The sequence below is a fragment of the Sceloporus undulatus genome, chromosome 4, assembly GCF_019175285.1.
Source record: "Sceloporus undulatus isolate JIND9_A2432 ecotype Alabama chromosome 4, SceUnd_v1.1, whole genome shotgun sequence".
NCBI lineage: Eukaryota > Metazoa > Chordata > Lepidosauria > Squamata > Phrynosomatidae > Sceloporus > Sceloporus undulatus.
In genome coordinates, this window is record NC_056525.1 from 148,429,567 (window position 1) to 148,445,567 (window position 16,001).

A 16,001-nucleotide genomic window follows, 5' to 3' on the forward strand; every position below is an offset into this window, starting at 1 on the left:
ATAGTAATAATAATAATAGTTATTGCTATTATTCAGAAGTCTATGCTCTTTAGCATGACACCAGATGCTTATGAAATTGTTCTATAAATTGTACCATATGATGTACATTTGATTAAGATACTAGACTGACAATGTTTGATATAAGCAATCCATGACAATGACATAGGAGAATCATAGAGATGGAAGAAACCACAAGGGCCATCTAGTCCAACCCCCTGCCATGCAAGAACTCCTGATCAAAGCACACCCAAGAGCCATCCAGCCTCTGTTTAAAGACCTCCAAAGAAGGAGACTCCACCATACTTTGAGAGAGTGTGTTCCACTGTTGAGCAGCTCTTACTATCAGGAAGTTTCACCTAATGTTGAGGTGCAATCCTTTTTCCTGTAGCTTACATCCATTGTTTTGTGTTCTAATCTCTGGAGCAGCAGAAAACAAGCTTGCTCATCCTCAATGTGACACCCCTTCAAGTTTTTAAACAGGGCTATCATATCACCTCTTAAACCGTCTCTTCTCCAGGCTAAACATAACCAACTCCCTAAGTTTTTCCTCATAAGGCATGGTTTCCAGACCCACCACCATTTTGGTGGCCCTCCTCTGGATACGCTCCAACTTGTCAACATCCTTTTTGAATTGTGGTGCCCAGAATTACTGTAGATACAGTATTCCAGGCCTGACCAAAGCAGAACAGAGTGGCACTATTACTTCCCTTGATCTACACACTATACACTCATCCCTCCACATTCGCTGGGGTTAGGGGCACTGGACCCCGGTCAATGTGGAAAAACCACAAATAACAAAAACACTATGTTTTTACGTGACAGAACACCTTTCTAGGAATCTCTAGGTCCTCCAGTGCATCTCTGCAGTCAACATCTGCCAGACACTGACCACAGAATTGTGTTGGAGGAGCTGCCTAGTGGAGTGTTCTCTCTAGGTCCTTCAGTGCACCTTTTGGTTAAAGTTGACCATGCAATTGCTCTGGAGGACTTAGATATTCCTAGAAAGAACATATTAATAAAATCCGTCAATAATCAAATCTGCAAAAGCCAAAGCCACAAATGTGGAGGGACGAGCATATTTCTATTGATGTAGCCTAAAATTACATTGGCCTTTTTAGCTGCCGCATTACACTGTTGACTCATGTTCAGCATATGGTCTACTAGAACTCCTAGATCCCTTTCTCACATAGTCTTGTTAAGCCAGTTGTCCCCCATCCTATATCTATGCATTTCATATAATTTTTCTTTTTTTGCCTAAGTGCAGCACCTTACATTTCGCCATGTTGGAATTCATTGTTAGTTTTGGCCCAGCTTTCTAATCTATTAAGATCATCTTGAATTTTGATCCCGTTCTCTGGAGTATTAGCTACTACTACTCCTCCCATAGTATCAATATGTGATGGGGGGCGTCATAACTGAATTTAATTTAGCTAAAGCGCAAATGTAAGTGTTTTTCATTTCTCACAAAAGGAAGAAAAACGTTTAGAAAGGATATACTGCCTAGCTGTTCCCACAGAAAGGCATAGCTAGAGATACAGTCTGATTCTACCCCTTTTTGTTCCATTTTGGGAACAAGAATACATTTTCCCAGTTTAAAACTGGAGTCACCTAACACTGCTACACTTAAGACAAATAAAGAAGAAAAATACTAGCCCTGTTCAGGCATCACAGATTTAATCCACGTACAATGTGTAAGCAGAACAATGTGTGCACTGGGCCACTGATGAAATAAGGTCCTGGATCATAGAGTGCTTTACTCGGGTAGTACATGAACAGAACTCTGTTGAGGATTCTTTCTCTTCAATGTGGGGATAGCACCTTTGTCAGCAGAAACTGTAGGGTGAAAGCCAGCGTACACTGGAAAGTACGAGGCAAACCACCACATGCAGTCCTGAGTCCCCACACAATGTCATGCCCTATTCAGGCTTGACAGCTAAACCAGACAAAAAGAATATTCTTGGCCAGTGCCAAGAGCAGTGGACAAGTACCCTCCTAACCACTGAACTGTTCATATAATATTCCTTCCTTGCCTCCACTCTGAACAGTCACTCAGGGTTCAGGAAAAGGCCCTTGCTTTCTAAGCAATAAAACATCTCCAGAGCTTAGTGACCTGGCATACTCTTATAAACTTCTTCAGGATATTCTCACTACTCAGCTCCTGATGGAGGAAGGAACAAACGATGGCATTTTGGGTCTTTTCTCTCTGACACACACAAGAGTGTTGGTTTTATACTCTATTGTGATACATTATGCAAAGCACACTTACTCCTTCTCCGAGCATTTTAATGTCCTTCGGAGCATCAGTGTTTGCACTAGTGTATGACTATCTCCAGCTAAATACTATAGCCTGGTTTAGAAGACTGTGGAGATTATCACACCGGCAAAAAAGATGGGAACATAGCAGTATGCTCCTGTCAATATCGTGCAATAATGCAATGATTATCACACGACCTTGCATGACATCGTGATTATCCCATGAATAAAGAAGAATTTTAGTGTTGCCTTTTATTCATGGAAAATCCCTATGAATAAAAAGTGGTGCTAGAATTCCTCTTTGTTCATGGGATAATTGTGGGATAATTGCAACATTGTATGATAATCATCACATTATCGTATGATATTGATGGGAGCATACCTCTATGCTCCCATCTTTTTTGCCAGTGTGATAATATCCTGTGTTAAATTGCAATGTACAACAAAAACAATTGTAATTAATTCATAACTGGCTTGAATTATTATTTAAAATGTGTACAGTATGTTTTGGAGGAAAAAAACATTCCCGAGAAAGCTTGCCCTGAAAACAAAATTTTTTCAGTTACATTTTCTTTATCTCATCTGAAACCAAACACTTAGCAAATAATAGGTTTGTTGCTGTTTTCTTCTGCTTGGTTGTTTGAGGAGGTTGTTGCAACACAGTTCTGTTTGTAGTTTCATTTGGGACTTTTTTTGTTCACTCCTGAAGAGAATATTCAATACCCATTATTCATTACAAACAGCTCCCTTGAATACTACTGAAGTCTATAAAGCCTGGCTGTGTAAAGGGACAAATTTAATAGATTCTCAGGCAAAAGTAATACATGCAACCAATTTCAATACAAGGAACAAATATTTCTCAGAAATAACTGCATTTGTAAGAGCTGAGTATAAACACCTCTGAGATGTGCCAGTATGATATCACTTTTTTTGTTACAGTTTGCTATGCTTCACAGCTTTTAGCATTCAAGTGCCCACAAAACATTTATTCTCATAATTCAATTTGCAGTGCTACTCATTGCTTGTTTCCAGCATAAGCGAGCATTGAGCCTAAACCTAACAACAGGTCCACGCCCCCGGGCGATACAGCCTTTTTTTCACTTTGCTTCTTTCTTCCCCATATAACTGAATTCACTCCTTAAGTGGAACTCCATTTATGGAATGGGACTGACCCCCCCCCTCCTGGATACAGTTCCCAGAAGAGTTGATCGTAAAGCTTGGGTAACTCTCCACACTGGTGTGGAATGGGACATGGGATTCTGAAGCTAACCAGAGGTGTTCACCTGATATTCTCCCCTCCTCCTGTGTGAGTGGAAGTGCCTTATGAACATACTAGAGCAAAGATCACCAATAATTCTAGTATTGGAGTCACACTAACATAATACTGGATCACAAACATCTTTTTCCAGTACAGCACTGACTACTGTAAAAGTAATATGCACTTTGTGTGAGCGTGTGTGAACTTCTTCTATAACTATTTTTGTGCTGAAATTATTATTCTTTTATCCTTGGAAACAACTGTGGGAGAAGGTAATGTTTATATCCTCGGAATCCACACTCAAGAACCTTCATACTAAATTGGACAATTGCCACAACTAAGGCAGTTAAGCTCCACAGTAACAACAGGGATAAAGCCAATTAGGTCTTGGGTAAGTTTATGCTAGACACTGTACAAAGCCAAAGCTCACATAAAAGTTGAGTCACAAAACCAGCTTAATCAGTATGTCCTAATTTCAATTTGATCTTTTGAACTGAAGTAGCAAACCTTAAATTACTGCCATCTAGCATTTTTGTGGTACAGAGAGTGCCTCAACAAATTTCCTGCCTGCCATGTAAAGCATAAAATCTGCAAAGTAACATCTGCAAAATTAATCATGGATGTGGAAGTGTTATGCATTTAAAATGCATTAGATCCTACCTAAAAAGTGGTCCTTACCTGTCATATAAACAAAGGCACCAGATATTTCATTGCTAATTAAAAACGTATTTAGCATATTCTTTTAATCCAATGAGCCACAAGGCAGGCGTACAGGCTTTCATTTAAAGTCATTCTCCTGCTTTGTTGCACTAAGTAGACTTCCACCTCACTTGAGCTTCTACTACAGTTCTGATAAAGCTTTTATATTCACAAGTCAAAGGTTAAATAAAGGAAAGGAAATGTTTTCTGTCAAACAGTCAGGTAACCACTAACAGTCCTGAACTATCAGCAGGAATCTAACTTCTAGTAATCAAATAAAACTAAGGAAACCGCCTTTCCGTAGCTAAATGTCTAATGTCTAGGGGCTACTTTCTGTCTGGAAAATTGACACAAAATGTGTAAAATTGAAACATTCTGCTTCTGAGGGATTAGTCTAAAGGCGGGGGGAGGGAGAGCTTTAAGCACAGTCTGCGATGAAGAACTACAAAGGCTTCCCAAATAAACCTGTCTACCTTATTAAAACATTTCATTTAGAAATCGAGGTGACAATTTTATAGTCATAAAATTTCATTAATCAAATCCAAGACTGAACATTTTAATGATGCCGTCTGCATTTTTCAGGATGCATAAGGTCAGCTAGAAAGACTGACAGTAGTTTAACAAAATGAGCCCCGTAAAATTATGCCGATGTATTCTATTAAAACCATTTAGGCAGATTTATATCTGGGCTTAAAAGCGAAGGAACATTTATCCAACAGATACAACAAAAATCTCCCAAAGTGTATGTTTCTCTAACAATGGAAAAAAGCTAATGCAATCATTTGCATTAGAATTCTGAAGTCACTTTATTTGAGTGAAAAATGAAATTTAGAACTGTGGCACAAAGATATTTCTAAAATGTCTTGAGAGGCCCTTTTCAGATAAAATAGTGAAATGCATATTAAATGAAAGGTTCTGTGGCAGCCTAGGTAAGAGCAAGAATCCAGACTGAGTTTCATGGAAGAGACAGTGCCACATTGTAAAACAATATGCAGAAAGGATACAGGAAGTTCCAGAAATCTCCTATGTGATATCCTGCTAATGTTGCCCCTTTCTACCTACCTGCAGTATGTATTTGTTTAGCAACTAGAGTACAGAAGATTTTTTTTTTAAAGATGCTAAATTTACTAAAAGATTTTAAACATACTGTATATATTGTTATAAGACTTTGGGCATGTTCACACTGCACAATTAAAGCATTCTGAACTCAGTTTAAATGCCATGGTACAATCCAATTAAATTCTGGCACTTGTGATTTTATGAGATACTCAAGATTTCTCTGCCGATCTCCTCCTCCCCCTCTGCCGCTTCCTCCATGCGGCCGCCCCGCCCTCCTCCTCCTCCATTTCCGCGTGGCCGCACCACCCTCCACACCTCCGCACAGCCTGTAGCAGTTGCCTGCACCGGGGCCGGCAGCAGCTCCTGCACACACGCGCGCGCACACGCGTGCACCTAAGAGGAGCACTCATCCCCTTGAGGTGGCTGGCCAATGGCAGAGCAGTGGGGGTGGGGCTGTTTCCAGCCCCAGTCTGCCATTGGCCAGCCTCAGGGAAGAGGTGGAGCCTCAGAGAAGGCGGAGGCGGAGAAGGACTGAGGGTGGGCCTCTGGGCAAGAGGGAGGGGAAAGGGCCCTTTCATGCCGCCACATGGCGCCAAACAGGAGGAGGAGGAGGAGGTGGTGAGTGGCATTTCCTAAGTTTTTATTATTATTATTATTATTATTATTGGTGTATTTTTGGTGCTTTTAATGCTAACAGGTCTGCCTTGTTTTGACAATGATAGTGATGATGATGGTGATATTGATATCAATCAGCTTCTGAGGCATGTGTGCACTGTTTCTGAAAGCCGAGACTGTGTCACCTTCCAAAGTGCGTTTTTGGTGTATTTTTGGTGCTTTTAATGCTAACAAGTCTGCCTTGTTTTGACCACAATGATGATGGTGGTGATATTGATACTCTCTGAGGCATGGCCAATGTAAGTTGCTCTGATTTTTACAAACTCGTGAGTAGTGAAGAAAAACCAAAGTCCCTTGACCAAGTACATACTTCTGAGAAGTATAGTTGAAACTGAGGGCAAATCCACTTCTTGTTAAACCACCTTGACATGTAAAATATGCATAGCCATGTTAACTTATGTTAAGAGTGAAACCCAAAGGGTTTGGTTATGGAATAAGCCTCTGAAATACGCAAGAAGCTATGTTAAATAAAGCCATGTCCAATGCCCAAATATGCTGTTGTGTGTGTTTTGGAATGGGGGGGGGGGGTTGGCCAGAAACGGAAGTACATTTCTGCCATCTGTCTAGGAATACTGCCAAAATGTCCTCCATTTTGAGCATGCCTAAGAAACATGTGTTTATATTAATACTTTTTAAAATTACTAAATTTTTTCGCATGTCCTCCATTTAAAAAAAGTCCTACATTTGGGGCTAAATTTTGTCCTACGTTTGTCCTTCATTTTTTTACATTTGTCCCAGTTTGGAGTTTGACAGTTATGGCAACCCTACACATGGCCACCACAAACAAGAACCCCATGATTCCTCCTGTACATGCTATTGCTTTTGCAAAGATCAGCCAATGAAGTGAAGCAGGAGTGGTAAATGGCATTATGGTTCGACTTCAGTTTTCCTAAAGTTTTGTCCTCCCGAAATTGTATAAACTCTAAGTATACACTTTATCAATTTCTTTGTTCTGTCAACAAATTCACAAGACATAATATTAATATCACATAAAGAACAGTTTTGGCTAGTATCAGAAGTGTTCAGCATGGTATTTATTTTCATTATTTCCCCCTTTAATGCATTTACTTCCAGTCTGTCTGGGAGATTCATGCTAGTATAGGAACATGTTTAGCTATTATAATTGGGGTACCATTTGTTTTGAAGATCCCTGATGTTACAAACTGATCACACAATTCATCCTTCAAGCAGTTTTTTTTAGCATTTGATGCACTTTGTGCAAACAACAACAACTCCACAACCCCTCATTTGTCTTAGAGACAACAGAATATATAGACAGTGGGGACTGCATGGGGGACAGGAGTTAATTTTTTTTTCTCCAGGTTCCTACAGGCTGCACCCCCACCCCAGCAAATCAAAATATCTCAGTTTTCCTCTGTAGACCTCTTCAAAATTGCAACTGAATGTAATATCACATCTCTTTCTGATGTCATATAGAGAGGAATCACAGCTGAAATTGGAAGCTGGTAGAGTAATGGGGGTTCTAGTGGCTTGTGTGAATAAGGTTGGGGTGATTTAGTCAAAAAAGGAGAATTTCTGTCTGTAGGCATACTTCTAAACCCACTGTTCTATTCAATCCAGTGTTAGTGCTTCCCACAATAGACCACTGAAATAAATTAGGTTTGTTCAATGTAACTCAAAGGTCCCATTCATTTCAATGGACCTATTCTAGTTAGGGCTGGTGTTGGATTTATCCAGGTATCTTCTATTACCTCTTAAACCTCAGCCCACAGAACCGTGACACTGTCAGATATCTTCCACTAGCACATTCCTGAATTCAGCCATCTGAATGAGGGCAAGAAACAGGCTGATTTATATTTAACTACAGAATGGTGCACCTTAGTTGGGAACACACTCCCTCCTTAAGCTTGCGAGCATTCCTAAATTTGATAGTGTATTCAAGTGACAGCTATGAACAACAATACAGTTTGCCAGCTTGGCTAATTTGCCAACTACTTATAGGATAAGGATGTAAACATGCTGTTCTTGAGGACTGCATACTGTTTTATTATTGATGTTAAGGGCCTGTGCATTGTTCCTTGAAACCTGTTTTCAGTGCCATTAACAGAGAAAAGTGGCATCATATGTTTAAATACAGGTAAAATGTCTCTTGCGGCTATCTAGGGCTACTATTAGTCTTCTTAACACAGCACTGCTATTCAGCTTGGTATCATTTGCCATTACCAACAGTTTACAAGTTATAACCATTTGGTTTTTCAAATGTCTTCCCCTTTCTACAATTTAACCTCTTTCAAGTCCCTCTACAACATAAATAAGAATACCGTATTTTATACTTTTTTAAAAAATGAGAAGGCCCTGAAGGCTATGACCCTGAAATACATTCTTACTCAAATTATCTTCCCCCTCCTCCATCCTCCAGAGTGAAAAAGATGAATGTGTTTTCAACCTATACATACAGTGGGGGTAGGAAATATCTGGCCCAGTAAGCATTTAGTATTACATTGTAAATTTGAAATTGTCACACTGGAAGAAATAAGGGAAGTGTTCTTATTAAAGCTTGGTGCAAAATTATAGCTTGCCACTTTTGATTTGAACCGTTACATCTGTAAAATAACAGACTCAAACTAAAGTTCAATTAAAATGGCCAAATACAGTGTCATTATAATATAAAAAGAACCCTGATGAATCAGCCCAAAGGTCTATCAAGTCTGGTATTCTGTTTCCAACAATGGCCGCCAGATTCTTACCATATACAGATTTTAAAAGGGGAGGAAGGCAACAACCCTACTTTGTTCTTTATTACTAACATCTTACTTTTATACCAGAGATGCAAACTGTACATCTTTCTAGAAGCTGACAGACTACAACTTCCAGGATCCCTCAGTATTAGCTGTGCTGGCTTGGGCTGGTTTAGAGGTACAAAACCCCTTACCCTTGGGAAGCTATTTAACTAAGGGAGCTGGATAAACTACTTCCTGATTTTTGGTTGTGACCCTAGATGGCCAAAAGTGGTGAAGCTTTCATTATAAAACGATTATAAGATAATTGGAATGTCTTTGTACTGTCTGCACTAAACCAGAGATGGAAGGACAGTGGGAGGGGAAAAACACACATACACAAAAAGAACAGTGCTTATACAGAAGGTTAGATGACAATTCACTATGCACCTATCTCTGGACCTGCTTGTCTCTCATCTGACTGTTCTAATTAACCAAGCTCAGCACCATAAAGTCTGGGATAATGCTTCACGGGTATACTAAATCAGCAAGTCTGGACCCTAGAAAAGATTCTCTCCATGCCATGGATACGCCACTCAAAATACTGTTTTACAATCAAACTATAATAGCAAATGGTACAACAGAAGAGAAGGGCAGCTCACATAAATCACTTAACTCTTTCAGAGATTATGTGCACTGGAAAAAAATGTTAAATGAGTCCTGCTATTATGTACAAAATCTAAAGGCAGATATAGATGAAGCTGATTAGATCTAAATAAGCAAGTATTTGTAGATTCAGCACAAGAGGAGACATACAATAGAGTACTACAAGCCAATTGGGGTGCACCAGTCTATTAAAAGTGGGCTGCCAAAGAAACAAACATATGAGGAGGTTCTACACTATAAGGATGGGGGGGAAAGGAGAGAGATTTTGCCCTCTCAAGTGAGGAAAAAATGTAGGGTAATTTAAATTTCATAACGCTTCAGAAACAAAAATATTGAAATATTAAAAATGTCAAAGCAAAGCCTGTTAGAGTCTAGCTTTAAATTAGCAGAGTAGCAGAAATGTACCTTTGTCTATGATTCCCTAAGAACTGAGACTAACTCCAAAAACAACACAAGTAGCTCAAACAAAAGTTTAGTAATGGCTTTAATCTGTATATACATAAAGGCTATAATCTAATCTAGTGAATACAGTACTATATTTTCTGGCATATAAGACTACTTTTTAACCCAGGAAAATCTTCTCAAAAGTTGGGGGTCATCTTATACGCCGGATGTCATCTTATAGGGCAGGTGCTGAAACTTCCAAGCCAGACTGGAGAATCTGCGGTCGCCACATATAGTGGGAGGAGCTCAAAAACGGCCACGGACACATTCCTGCTGTATGCGGCGATCGTATGAAATCAGCTACCACTCTGATAGTCTTGAAGACAGGGAGGGCTGGGCAGGGAGGAAGAGCTGACCAGTCCAAGCAGGCTTTGTATGCAACAAGTTTTCCTACTAAGTACCTGCATGTCATAAGCATTTGAATTAAAATTACCATATTGAAATCAAATCTGATTTTTAAAAATTTTTATTTGTTGTATGTTGGAAGAGGGGTAGTCTTATATGGTGAGTATATCCCAAACTCTATATTTTAACTGGAAAAGTTGGGGGTCGTCTTATACACCAGTCGCCTTATATGCCGGAAAATACAGTAGTTCAGGTAAAAAGAAATCTTTATCTCATCATCTTTCCAAACAAAGTTGAGAGAGAAGATGGAAAATATGCAGTTCAACTGAAAATCTTGAGAGAGATGTCTGTTAGTCCCAAAGGGGGAGTGACCTAAATCACATGATTAGTTTGAATGAGAGAGAGGAAATGATGGATACAAATCAGATGATTCTTGAAGAAATAAAGCAGATGAGATTAGTCAAATGGAAATCCAGATTCAAGGTCTGAATTAAGAAGGATTTGAAATCTGAACTGAAAAACACAAGGAAATCTCTCACTCAAATTACTTAGAGAAATGTAGGAAATGAATGAAAAAATCAACAGCTTTAGAAAATACGACACAGAAATTAGAAGAAGTTACTGAAAAACTGACTTCAGAAAAGACCTGAACACTAAAAGAGAAAGGGTCCTAAGATTTAGAGGAATAACGGAACAACATGTTGTTCCTTTATTCCTCTAAACCTTAGGAAACAAAATTAAGATACAAAGAAAAGGACAGTGGATACTCTCGCTAATCTCTTTGAAAGACAGACGGAAGATCTCACATGGGAATGGGATAAAGCCTACAGGCATGATTAGTGGGTGGCTAGACAGAGAAATCTACCAAGAGATGTCATCATATATTTTGTGAGATGACAAGTTCTATCAAAAAAAATTCTCTAAAAAAACTCTAAAAATGAGAAGATATTCCAATTAGGATTAAAAGGAGGGGAAGAGATTATTCATTTTTGATTCACACATTGAAATGTTACAAGATGCCATTCAGATGGAAGAAAGTGGAAGGAGTTCCTTTCCATTTTAATAAGAGGAGATTAAATATAAATACAATCTAGAAAGCCAAAGATTTTCAAAGGAAGTACAATCTAGAAAATGAACCTGATGAAGAAAAAGAAGAAGAGCTATCAGGTCATAGTTTTGGAAAAGAGAAGAGGAAGGAAAAGTTCCATCACCAATGAGATAGAACATGGATATGGACTTAAATAAAAACTTGACAGTAGATCTAAAATGTGTCTCTTGGAATATAAAGAGCATGTTCTTGCCTTAGAAAAGAAAGGTTTTTTTTTTTCATTTCTGAAGAAATTTAAATATGACTTGTCCTATATACACTCACTGCAGCAAGAATACTGTATGTACAGAAATGAAAGGATACAGATATTCCATTACAAGAAGAATAGCTGATAAAAGTGCACAACTTTTATAGAAATGGACAAACTGATGAATTTGATTAAAGAAAGGTCTCTTAACAATTTTTAAAAAAAGAACGTGAATTGATAATTGACTTCATATTAAAATATGGTGGGGTAACAGCAATTTTACGATTTAAGGAATAGTAACTTGAACTCATAAGTAGGTATTTATTTTATATATTTGTTTAGAAAAAGCCAAAAAATTTAATAACCATAACCATCATATAATACGATGGAAGTCATATTATTCACTTTTGCCTTTTTGTTGTTGTATTGTTATTACACACTAGCTGAATCCGGCCACACGTTGCTGTGGCTCAGTCTGGTTAAATGAAAAGAAAGAAAAAAGAAAGCGCACATTTCTGAAATATTTAATTTCACAATGCTTGTGGGTATACAATATGTTTTGTTGTTCCATTGTCCATGTAGATATAGAGATTGTCTGGTTTGCCGACTCTAGAACACGCAACATATAATTGTCCATGTGAGAAGCAATCCGTGTCTAGATCAGCTCCTGCCACTGGCTCCCATACTCCAAGGTCCGTTTGCCGGCCTCTCAGTTCCCAAAGGGACGCTCAGGGGTTGGCAAACTCCGGAGGGCGGCGACCAGCATCTCCTGCTGCTGGCTCCCATCCTCCAAGGCCCATTTGCCAGCCTCTCGGTGTCCCAAAGGGACCCTCAGGGGTTGGCAAACTCTGGAGGACAGTGACCAACGGCTCCTGGTGCTGGCTCCTGTCCTCCAAGGCCCATTTGCCGGCTTCTGAGGGTCCAAAAGGAAAACTCAGGGGCCAGCAAACTCCACGGTGACCAGCGGCTCACAGTGACTTATAACGGAAACCTTGAATTGTAAAATATTTAGTACAGCGTGTGTTGCTGTTATGTCCAACATATGGTGCTTTTTTAAAAAAACCTTTTTACCTGTCTCAGGGGATATCTATACAATAGTAGGTATATAAAAACATAGTAGGCATATAAAAACATGCATGTATTTGAATGGAACATTGTGTCAAAATTTCAAAGCAATTGATGAAGAACTTTTGGAGATTAAAGATTTTGAAGAAACGAACATTTACATTTTTATTTATATAAATAGTCAGCATGATGTACTGGTTTGAGCAATGGACTATGATGCTGGAGACAAGGATTTTAATCCCCGCTCACCCATGGACACTCACTGGATAACCTTAGAAAAGTCACACTCTTTCAGCCTCAGAAGGAGGCATGGGGGGGAATCCTCTGAACAAATCTTGCCAAAAAAATTCAGTGACAGCCTTGCCTTAGGGTCCCCGTATGTCAGAAACAACTTGAAGGCACACAACATCATTGTTAATATGTATAGCATGTTCATGTATGTAGTTTGTAGATGTAGTAATTTTTCCTATACACTTGTCCCTCCACGTTCACTGTCTTGCCATTTGCGTCCCTTGGTCTTTCGTGAATGGCAAGCACCAAGGAACAAAATGGCGTGCATACCTGTGGTACACACACAGGGCCGTGTGCAGAAGCGCACGGTCATTCAAGCCAATGGGGCTTGAATACTTGCGATTTTTCATTTTTGCGGGGGTGGAGTGGGGTTCCAGAATGGATACCCTGCAAAAATGGAGGGTCGACTGTACATGTTTATTCTATTCAAAGGCGTCAGGCACTCTGTTTCCCTCCAGAGGGACACTGCAGTAGCCAAATAGTGCAGCACCCCTCCGGACCAAAAAGAACCCATAAAAAACGGGTTCTTTTTGGTGCATGGGGACATAATCAGTGCGCCATTGGTGCACTGAGACGCGTCCAAAATGCAAGTGCGGCACCCGGAGGTGTGGACATGGTGCTGCACTTGCATCACACATGCACACCACATATGGACAGTGCCACATAAAGATGGCACCGTCCATATGTGTTAGGGTTCTGGAGCATGTGCATGCTGTGCACTCCAGAAACCTAAAACTGGCTCCAGGTCTGTACTGGGCCAAGGTTGTGTTTTAATTTTAATAAATTACATCCAGCACCTCCTCCCTTTCAAAACATTTGAAAAGATGTGCCCAATGTCATAACCATTGTTAACAAATATTTATCATTTTATTTTATTTGTTATATTTCTACCCCACCTTCCTTTCTATGGGCTCAAGATACTGTTCATCTCTCAAACTTTTCTTCACAAATGCCCTATGAGGAACATAAGGCTGAGAGGGAGTGAATGGCACAAGATCTCTCAGTAAGTTCCATAGTTCAGAAGGGACCTCAACCTGGATTATTATTATTATTATTATTATTATTATTATTATTATTATTATTTATGAAGTGCTGTAAATTTACACAGCGCTGTACATGCAATCTTTTTAGTTAGACGGATCCCTGTCCTCGGGCTTACAATCTAAAAAGACATGACACAGAAGGAGAAGGGAGTGGTGGAGGGAAAGGGTAAGAGGTCCCGCAGTTCCTCTCTACCTCCAAGGCCTGGACCAAGGCAGATGGACTGGAGGGAGGGCTTGGCTTCATAATGGATGGTTAATCTTCTTCCAGGGAAAATACATACTCTCAAGTAGGATAATGCATATACAGTACATAGCAATACAGGAAATGGTTTGATAAACAGACAACAAAAGATCTTCTAAGTTCTAGCTAAACCTTCTAAAAATTGCAGAACATTAGCTCTGTATACACTCTTCTGCTCTTTAGCTTTTTCTCATGCCTGTTTGTTACTCAGAATATGCTTGCATCAAGTCTTCATAAACTTCAGGCTTTTAAAAGCTGACCTGTTTCATTCATAGCCCTCTCGTCCTAGTACCACTTGCTAACATCTTTACTTCTTTTGCCACTGCTGTTAGTGTATGAACACCACTAGTTCAAGTCTCTAAGCAGTTTCCCTTTACTGCCCATGCTGCTCAGGCATTTGTTTTCAGTGCCTTTTACAGGCAACCAGACTCTCCTTTAAAGTGGCAAAATGTTTCTTTCATTTGGCTTTTAATTAAGCAGTTTATTGTGGTCATGCTGTTTATGTTTTAATATCTATTTTAGAGCAAACTGATGACAAGGTAACATGCACTGTGAAAATCCACAGTTGTAATAACATTTTTAATCACCTTGGCCTGTGGTGTTTTGTTGTTTATAGCACTTCTGTTTACCATTAAGCATTCATTTAATTCTAGTACAGTTGAACCGTACTAGCAAATGAGTCACTTCCTACAGTTTCATGCTCATAAAAAGCCCCTACTGCTTCAGTTAGTATACACTTCTTATTGAATGGCAACATTCTGCCTACTGAGGAATACCTAGAAATCATAATTAGGTGGCCTTGTTCATATGTGACATTGGCCCAGGACTGATGGGTCCTGGGCCAATGGTAAGCAAGTGGTAAGCAAGGTTTTCCTCAACTGATTTATTTAGTTATTTGTACTGAAGAACCAGAATTGAGGTGGGTTTTTTATCTTTCTATCAGAGATTCTAACTATTGAGAACATTACCCAATGGTACAACTTGCTCACAATAACACTTTGGTAAACTGATCATCTGTATTAGCAATTTGTGGCAGAAAATCGGGAAGGCACTCATGGCTAGTGTTTTCCTTTTAAGGAAAAGCTTTCATTTCCTTCCTGATCTTCTTGCTTCTCCAATGCCAAAATTAAGGTTTCTATTTCAAATGTTATTTCTATATTATGAAATACTTGACATTATCTGAAGTAATTTTTAGAATGTACATGTTTTGGCAAAAGTGAGAGAACGGTTTCAAAAAAACAACTGTAGTCTGTTATTGCTCTGTCTTAAGATAAACAGACTGGACTACGTGATTCATTGTGTATGAACATAATGCTAAACCACAATTTAGTAACGCAAGCTCAGTTCCTGCCTTGGTACACTGCCCTCTCTTCTCCCTCTTCATTCTCCATCATTTTTGCAAGGAAACTGGAATCTTTCCCTTTTATTTTACATTAATAACAGTTAAATACATGGTTTGTACGCTACACTGTGCTTGATCCAAACTATGGTTAGTGTCTGCTAACTAGCTTCATAAATTACAGTTTGCAAGTTATATTGTTTCCACTCCCTGCAATTGCAATTATTCAAAAACAGAAGTAAAAGCTTCCCAAATCCTCCTTCAAGCCAATATACGAACTGGTTTTCCCATCCAGTTTAGGAAGAAAAAAGGTTTCCAACAACTTACTGATAATACTAGTGACTATCTTTGTGGTGGTCCCTGAGTAAATGGGAAGGGAGGGAACCCTTCAAAATGAGCCCATAGGCTGAAAGACAACTTGGGTCAGAGCTGTCAAAAGCCATTTAACAGAACATAAATTAAAGAACAATTGTAGTGGGTATCAAATTACTTAAGTCAAATAGGACACTAGCAGTACAGGCTCTTTTGGTTTTGTATTGATTACAAAAATGAAAGAACTTGTAAAAAATAAATTTTAGGAAGCCAGTGAATCAACGGGAATTAAAAGAATAATACAGTATAGGTAAGGAAATAACACAAACAAGCCTTGT

The 16,001-nt window shown here is 39.1% G+C and overlaps 1 protein-coding gene across 3 annotated transcripts in view; it reads right to left on the reverse strand.

The window, feature by feature from the left end:
- Nucleotides 1-16,001, reverse strand: part of DENND1B (DENN domain containing 1B) — a 223,955-nt gene that overhangs the window by 113,375 nt on the left and 94,579 nt on the right. The gene's annotated exons all lie outside the window — the stretch shown is intronic.